General features: G+C 36.5%; 1 long non-coding RNA gene across 1 annotated transcript; it reads left to right on the top strand.

Moving 5' to 3' along the window:
* Positions 1-1,595: 1,595 nt before the first annotated feature.
* Positions 1,596-2,498, top strand: LOC116171663. Its single transcript, XR_004145486.1, has 3 exons — positions 1,596-2,033; positions 2,086-2,198; positions 2,232-2,498. It is a non-coding gene; the product is annotated as an uncharacterized LOC116171663 (long non-coding RNA).
* The last annotated feature ends 5,983 nt before the right edge of the window (positions 2,499-8,481 follow it).

The following is an 8,481-nucleotide window of genomic DNA, read 5'->3' as shown; positions in this document are numbered from 1 at the left end:
TTGTCGTACGCCAATGATATATTTTTAACAGAAACAATTTTTAAGAAACACATTTTATCGCGAGAACGTAGGTAATACAATTGCTCAAAGGATAAATTTGGGTTAGATTAGAAGTACGCGAAGGTATGGATGTTAAGGAGAGTGGACATTTCTGGGGCTTTGCGATCCTGATACAACAGTTAAAGTTTGTACCGTGCAAGTAGTATTCGTGAAGGTGCCGTGTATTAATTATTTCCTGTTTATATCTTCATCCATTTCAGTGCTCCTAATAGAATAAGATTGTTGTATCGAGAGAGCATAATGCATGAGACATTTGGATCAAGAAGAACATTCCGTGCCAAATTTAAAAAAAGCCATTCCATTATGAGAGAGAAAGAGAGAGGAATTTACCTCTTGTGTTTCTGCTGTCCTGATAACTATTTATATCAGGATAACATAATTCGTTTATCGTTTGTGTGTACTTTCTTGTGTCTCTAATCCTGATGCATTTTAAACAGACAAGTGTGATATATTCTCTATTTACATCTTTTTACATTTCTGTTAGTAATCCTGATTGAAATTCAAAAAGCGAAATTTGTATCGGGCAACTTTTAATATTTTACTTATCATCCTCCATCGCTATTCCTACCGGTAGCTCTAATACTACATCCCCGTCGTTTCTTCACCTGCTGCCATTTCTTTAGTTTTGCCTCAAAATATCGCCATTAATACCTACATCGTGTAATAATCACAAATGTATGGATTACATACTATAAACCGGATATTCGAATTGTATTGTTCTGCATCACTCATTTGGTTGCTGTATTCAAATTTATTTCTTATTGTATTCTACTTTAATAGGTAGTGATTACTTAAAAAGGCATGTTAAACGCGTATTAATTGGCGGTTATAGTCGTCTCGGTGCGTCCATTAAAATAATTATTTACGATGATTCTTAGTAATAAACTTGACATCTGACGTGTTGATTGGACTTATTAGAGTGACGCGTGTATGCATATAGTCTTCGCCCTTCGATAAGGAAGAACACGTACCTACATTTTCGGTACCGGGATTGAAAGGTATAATAAGGCTTCGTGGTTAAAATGAATATTTTATCATTTATCAAAGGACATAATTTATTATCCCCGAGGTATAGGTAGTTGCTTATTCATGAGGGAACCACCAACCACTGCCACCGTTTGCTAAATTGCTATTCGCGTAAATTTGAAGGATGAAAGTTATTTTCACGTTTTAAATAATGACATAATTAATAGGCACGGAGGAACGTGCCGTGAACACTCATTTATTATTCTTTATTTAAATGTAAAATGCGAAAATTATACTCTTTATTACTTAATTTTCCCACATGAATTAATATTTAACTTCCTATCTATCTTTATAGAGTTTGATCTCATAAGCACTCTTGAAGGATAAACTACCTTTTTAGCGCCTTCTTAAAGGAAAGTTATTAGCTTTTAGCTTACATTTGTCCGTGTTTGTTATTAATACGACTCCGTTCGTTGCGGGTATCGACATTGCTGTTTTCCAACAGTAAAAAAACGGATCGGTGTGCATGGAAAGTTGGGGGGAGATGGTTTGATGAGACTTTTAATAGTATATTCTATAACGAGTATGGAATAAGGTGTATTCCGCGCGAGTGAAAAGTTCGTCACACGAGCCGAAGGCGAGTGTGACGGTTTCACGAGCGTTGAATACCTATTCCTTACAAGTCATAGACATAATTTTTTCTACTACTACAACGAATTGTTGCGAAATATGTAAAATTCCGACCAGAGTTAGTGGTAGACAATCCACAAATAGTTCTGTGTGCGGTGGGTAGGTATAACAAATCCCTGTGGCATTTGAGCGACTCTCATTTGTCTAAATGACCCAGAACGAACGATACCGCACATGCGAAAGAAATGTAAAAGGTTTGTTCGTATTATTTGCGTTTAGCACAGACGTGTTTAGTAATCGAAAATGTACATATATTTGTTACGGTTAAAGTAGACATTTGGTAAATGTGCACATGTTAACACTACTCCCATTTGTATGTAAGTATAGACAAGCGTAACATTTTAATTGGCATTACATTTTACTTTTTAGGTTAGTTTTCACGCTCCCCAAGGTAATACCTACTGAGGAAATCTGTTCTGGTCCTGGATCACCAACAACTTACTGTTACCTGTTTGGATGTTCTTTTCGTATAGTGCTGTGAGGTATATTAATTCATTGTAGCCATATGCTTGTAGGTGTAGCTACTCGTGGCTTATGCTCTTAGGAATGGACCTCAAGATAAACACGTGGCTTAAGCTGTTGTGAGTGGACCTCAAGATAAGACTTGTGAACAAAACGCTAAGTGTTTCGGGATCTGATGAGATTGGATTGATTTTTTAAAAGGGCCTGCAACTTAGCGTAGCTGCTTATGTCGACATTATTGTTCAAAAGTAATTTAGATCGTAACATGGGATACGTTTTGCACAATGTTGTAGATGCTTTAATTGCCTGTGATAATATAAACAAACACTAGTTCTCTGAAAATAAGTGTGTTTTTTTCTAAATCCCCCGCTCCAAAGATTTGTCCCTACACTGCTTTTGATTTTCCGAGAAAGTAATAATGTTTATGCATTTTCTGCTGCCGCGGTGATTTCCGGGGGAGTATTTGAAAATTACATTGGACCACCACTGCTGCTAATTTGCGCTACAGGCATTTAAAATTCAAAATAACTGGCGTAAGTTTAATTAAAATTTTGACAGTTTATGAATTGTGATTTGGATATCATTAATAGATGTCGCCACATGTGCTCATTCCATCACAAGAGTTAGAATGACATTATTCCACTTCAGTATAACAGAATAGGCGACATTCTGTTGTTAAAAGTATGGCAAGTATGAAGCGATTCTAAAGTAGTAGTAGAAAATTATTTCTGACCTACGAGACTTATTCCTTTGCCTATGTTCCCAGACAAGAACTAATTAGACCTATATTTAGTGTTGGGTTGCCCACCATACTCGTCTATGCTATCCATAACCTCAATCCTGGTAGGTAAAATAAAACCTGCGGACGTCAAATAGTACTTCATTGGTCTCTTGGGTTTGTACTTAGGTCAGTCAACCTTGCGTAAACACAATTGTCACCGTTCTCCGTGGTCCGAGATTCAACTGGTTCCCTAAAACGGGGTTGTTTGAATCTATCCGAAGAATCATTTTAAGAGTGTATGCCAGGGTAGTCCTAGCTGACCTTATATTTGGAAACCATTGGGCACCAGAACATTACTTTTCGCGGAAAACCAGATCCGGGATACACCCCTGTGACATAAGATAACTTAAAGGCCCTTCTATTCCCTGCCTTCTAGTCCAGAGTGTACCTATTCACTGTCGTAAGTAATTATTTAATTACAGCCGATTAGTCGATACGAGATCAACGCCCAGAATTAAAATCGGAATTCCTTTAGGGCCTTTAGGCCAATCAGCTTGTACACTTTCACTTGCAATTAGTATAAACAGGATCGTATTTGTAGTTTATCTTTCAGTTATTCGCTGATGATACCCAGCGTTGCTTTTGAAACGCGTTAGATATTTTAATATATGTACAGCGTGTAAAGCGATGGGGTATACAAGAGGGCATTTTTTTAAAATATTGATTTATGAAAAAAATTTATTCTTCATGATATGATATTTTTTGCTTCATTTGAAAGTACCAATAACGTTTCGATTGTGTGTGGTTTGATAGCAATACGCCATCTTAATTATAATGTAGAATGATAACTTTCAATAAAAAAAATTAATTTTATTATTTTTCCAGATTTCTATAAATAAATTTTAGTTATCGAAACGTTATTGGTACTTTCAAAGCAAGCAAAAAATATCATATCATGAAGAATAAATTTTTTTCATAAGTCATATTTTAAAAAAAATTTCCTCTTGTATACCCCATCGCTTTACACACTGTATATGGTTTATTGGTGTTTTTGTTGTACTTTGCGTGCAAAGGCCACAGCAAATAGTGTGCTTCCAGTCATTCGGGTTGTTGGATAGAAAGTGATTGCCGATTATAAAGCATTTCTTAATGTTTAAGTGTAGGTCATTGGTTATTAATTAACCCATTATGGTCACTGCGAAGGTTCACAATCATCTATAGCGCTACATATCTTTAAATCGTCCGCACACAAAAGAAAACGGTTACATAGCACCTCACACACTGAGTTAGAAATGATCAAAAACAACGGACCAACGTTCGATCCTTGCGGCACGCCGTTACTTGCCAGATACGTATCTGATTGGACACCCTGATATTCATCTACCTAATTTCCATTATGAAGATAAGACGATATAACATTCATCACCAGTAGAAGAGAGACTTTCGTTCAAGGTCATGACTTTGGGTGCTGGAGCAAGGACGTGGCCTTGGATTCTGAGGAAAGGTAATGAGTCTTTCACTTTGATCCAAAGTCGTGGCCCTAGATTCTGGATCATGGTGATTTCCCCGATTGCATAGCTAAGGAGGAACCTGGTTTGCTGTTCAAGGTCGTGGCCTTGGTACCGTAACTAAGGCGTGATTTTGTTTTATGGTGCACTATTTTTATTGTAATCTATGAGATGAGTGCGAACAAAGCAAAAGCAAAGCTTTCCATAAGTAAATAAGATGGGAGAACTGACTTACATATAACGTTATCTTGAAAATCCTTATCTTTTCAAATTAACACACACATTATGCACACACGAAAGAGATGCACAGTTATCATTATAATCGCATAACTGTAGGAGGGAGCTGATTTCGCATTCGAAAACAAGTTAACATTGGAAAATCAAATGATGGAGATCATAAAGGACACGACCTTGTGACATATCCGGGTAAATCTCAAGGGCACGACCTTGGTCCAGAATCCAGGGCCATGGTTTGGGGTCAAAGTGCAAGACTCAAGACAATTACTTTGGGTGAGAATCCAAGCCCACGACCTTGGTCCAGCATCCAGGCCATGACCTGGGACCAAGGTACAAGACCAAAACCTTGGGAAATCAATGGCGACGTTACATGCCCTTGGGAACGTCAATGCCCAAGACTACGACCTGGGGAAATCCCAAGGCTGTGACCCGCAAACCGAGAGGGGGGATAAGGGGCCGCACCAATGGAGGCGGTGGGGGGTCTCCCTTCTATTATCACCCAAAGTCTTCCAACGCGTCTGTTACTTTGTCATGGCGAATCAAGTCACAACTCAAAAAATCGCTTTTTATTGTATTGTTATTGGTGCTATGTTTATACCGCGGCACAATAGAGGGCGCTTTTAAGTATACCTAAATGTCTGATATCTGTGATATCGGGCATGTTTGGTCTGAAAACCATGGCAACTAAAAACAAAACGATCCCGCCATCATGTTAAACCCTGAGTTAAACTAAGGCGGGCACAATTCGATGTCAAATAATCGTATTTTTCTAGATTTCTAAATTACCAAGAAAGCAACACATTTCACACAAACGCTTTTTAAGTTGAAATTATAGAAACGTTCAAACGGAAAGCTTAAAATTCTCGTTCCGATAACGTTCAGCAGTTTTCTGTTTCCTAAGCTCCTCGCAAGAGATTAAAAATCTTACGTACAAATCTTTAGGTAACAAAATACGCTTGTCGTTTCTATTCCCTTGTTGACATTTATTCCAAGGGCTGTCTTTATGGATCTCTTTCTCATTTTGAAATCATATAACATTGAAATATAAATTTTGTACTACAATAATATACGCAAAAAGCAACATTTATTATTTTTGTAAATATAAATTGTCACTTTATGTGATTGTTGGTAGATGGCGTACAATGCTAGACCAGCGCTTTCGTGCATTTGGGCGCGATTACCATTATCTTTGTAGCGAGCCATCAGTTCAGACATGTTATTATTATTAAATTTATGCGAAATTAAATGTATTTTATTTTGAAAAACAGGAAGAGAACAACATAATATATGATCCTTCGAGCCGGATATGAACCAGCGACCTATGGATTGTGGATTCGCACGGAATAAAGGAGTACTAAAAACATGAAAGTTTGATTCACACTGAAAATATCACTAGATTTTAGTTCCTAGCCTAGATTGTTGTGCGTTTAATAGATCCATATTATACTGATATGTATGATGGGCTTTCTGAAGTGCCTTTTATTATTATGAATTGTACTTTTAGGTATTTTATCAGTTATCTAATACTACACAATAAAGTATCACCCTTTTAAATGTTCGCGTATCATTAAAATTTTATATCGCCTCCGTACGAAGGGAAGCAATAATTAATAACGCGAATTTATCACTATCAACTACAAGTTCTACGCTACCACCATCATGGATCTAAACGTGGCAGGACCTTCTGATTATTCAAAAGAGTACCCTGTGCCCATTTTTTCCAACCAATTTCAAAAATTGGTCCAATTTTAAATTGTTGGTACCTTTTGAACTCTCTGATTGATGTTGTGCAATCTTTAGGGAGGGGAGGTAGTGGATTTTATCGTTCCTTTAGGAGCCACAACGCATTAAAAAAAGGTTAACTCAGCTTTTTAGAAAAGTTGGAAAAAATGGGCGTTTTTTGATCGTTGTAAAAATTTTTCTATTGGATCGATTTTTTTTGTTTTTTAATCGACGCAGAATTTTGTTTTCTTTAATGTACTGAAGAAGTGTTATTCATAAAATATGGACCGTTTTCGAGTTTTAAGCGAAAAACTGAAAATAGTCCGAACATTTTGAGGTTTTTTCGCTGCCAAAAGTTGTGCCGGGAAAAAATTTGTGTGCACTCTTCAAATACATGTTATTTGGACCCAAATGGACCATTTAAAACGATAAAATCGTGTACACCACCTTTTGCAGGAATCGGCCCTTCTGACTGCTCCGCATACTTTAGGCTTTGAAGAATTTGGAGGATTTGAACCAATAGAAGAATTTGAATTGCAAGATCTTGGCCATTTCAAAAATTGTATAAGAAGAATTTGAAAAATCTAAAGAATCGGAATAATTTGAGTAAACTGAAGAATCTGAATCTTATCAATCTCAAAAATTGAAGAGTCTAAAGGAGCGGAAGAATTCGAAAGAAGTGAAAGATCTGCAGAGCATCTACGAGTGTCACTCTGTAATTGGGAGCAAGCCTGCTGGGGTCCCAGAACAAGAGAGGGTTAATAAATAATAAATAAATGAAAGGGAACTGACGAATCATTATCTGAAGAATTCGAAGAATATATAAAGAAACTGAAAAAGTCTAAAAAACGAAAGAGTATGAGAACGTTCAAAAAATATAAAATTCGAACAAATTTTATCTGAAGAACGAGAAGGATCCGAAGTTATAACAGATTTTAAAGAGTGTCAGGAATCTAAAGTGTAATGAAATTGATGAACTGGAAGAATTTGAAGAACTAAAAGTATCCAAATCCAAAAAAGAATCCGAATGTAAAGGTCCGAAGAATCGGAATAAACCGATGTATCGAATGCTCTTAAGAATTTGAAGAAGACTAATGAATCTTATCAGGTTTTGAAAGATTAGATACATCTGCAGAATGTAAACAATTCAAAGAATCTGAATCTTAACTATTGAAAACTGTAGTAGTTAAGACTTCGGACGAACGGACGGGCGGAGAGCGAAAGGGGCTGCAATAGCGCACCCACCTTCGTTGGAAAATGCGCTAAAATGTAATACCTATAGGGTCGGTCTTTCACGTTTCGTTTAAGCTTATCTGACTGTTAATTTCGATGAAAACCAATGTATGCACATATAACGTTGTCTACCAGATAAGTTGAACTGAAACATGAAAGACCGGCCCTATGTGCACGGGATTAGAGCTTTTTCTTCGTCCAGCGGTTTAAAAATCCCTCTGGGAATTAAAAACGTGCTTAATCCCATGGTACAACACGCTACTAAAACCTTCTATAGAAACGTATATGAATTTAGGATTGAATTTTAATCACATTACGGGATTCCATACGGAAATTTTTGCTGCGCCATACATTATTTCTGTATTTGAACATGTTTGCATTTCATCACACATGCGTGCACATATTAGAATATTTTCCGGTGTTTGGGTGTTCATTGAATACGTAATCAGTCGGAGGGTATTTTTGTTTGTCAATACTTTTCGCAAATCACAATAGCATAACACAAACTGTTAGTCATAAACCGATATAATCAATTCCGCTTCATTCAACATTTCAGCACCAAACAGAACATAAATTAATAATTTATATAAATGAATAGATATATTAACAAATGAAGCATGTGTTACGAGAAAGTTATGTAGATACAGGCGCCGCCACGAAACGAAGTGTAGATCGTATCTGTGGAAATATCAGTATTTTCCATATCTGTAAAAGTATCGACACTTGGAAAGGATGGTACCAGTGTTTAAATGAATCATTATAATAAATTCTCCATGGAAATATTGGAATGCGATTATTTACACCAAACTTCCACTTTGAAATGGATATTAACATTTTATATCTCTTAAACACTTTTATGGCGACATTTTACATTATAAACCA

The sequence above is a fragment of the Photinus pyralis genome, unplaced genomic scaffold (genome assembly GCF_008802855.1).
Source record: "Photinus pyralis isolate 1611_PpyrPB1 unplaced genomic scaffold, Ppyr1.3 Ppyr1.4_LG5, whole genome shotgun sequence".
Classification (NCBI taxonomy): Eukaryota; Metazoa; Arthropoda; class Insecta; order Coleoptera; family Lampyridae; genus Photinus; species Photinus pyralis.
Note: the sequence above shows the minus strand (reverse complement) of the source record. Positions and strands in the feature narration are given on the sequence as shown.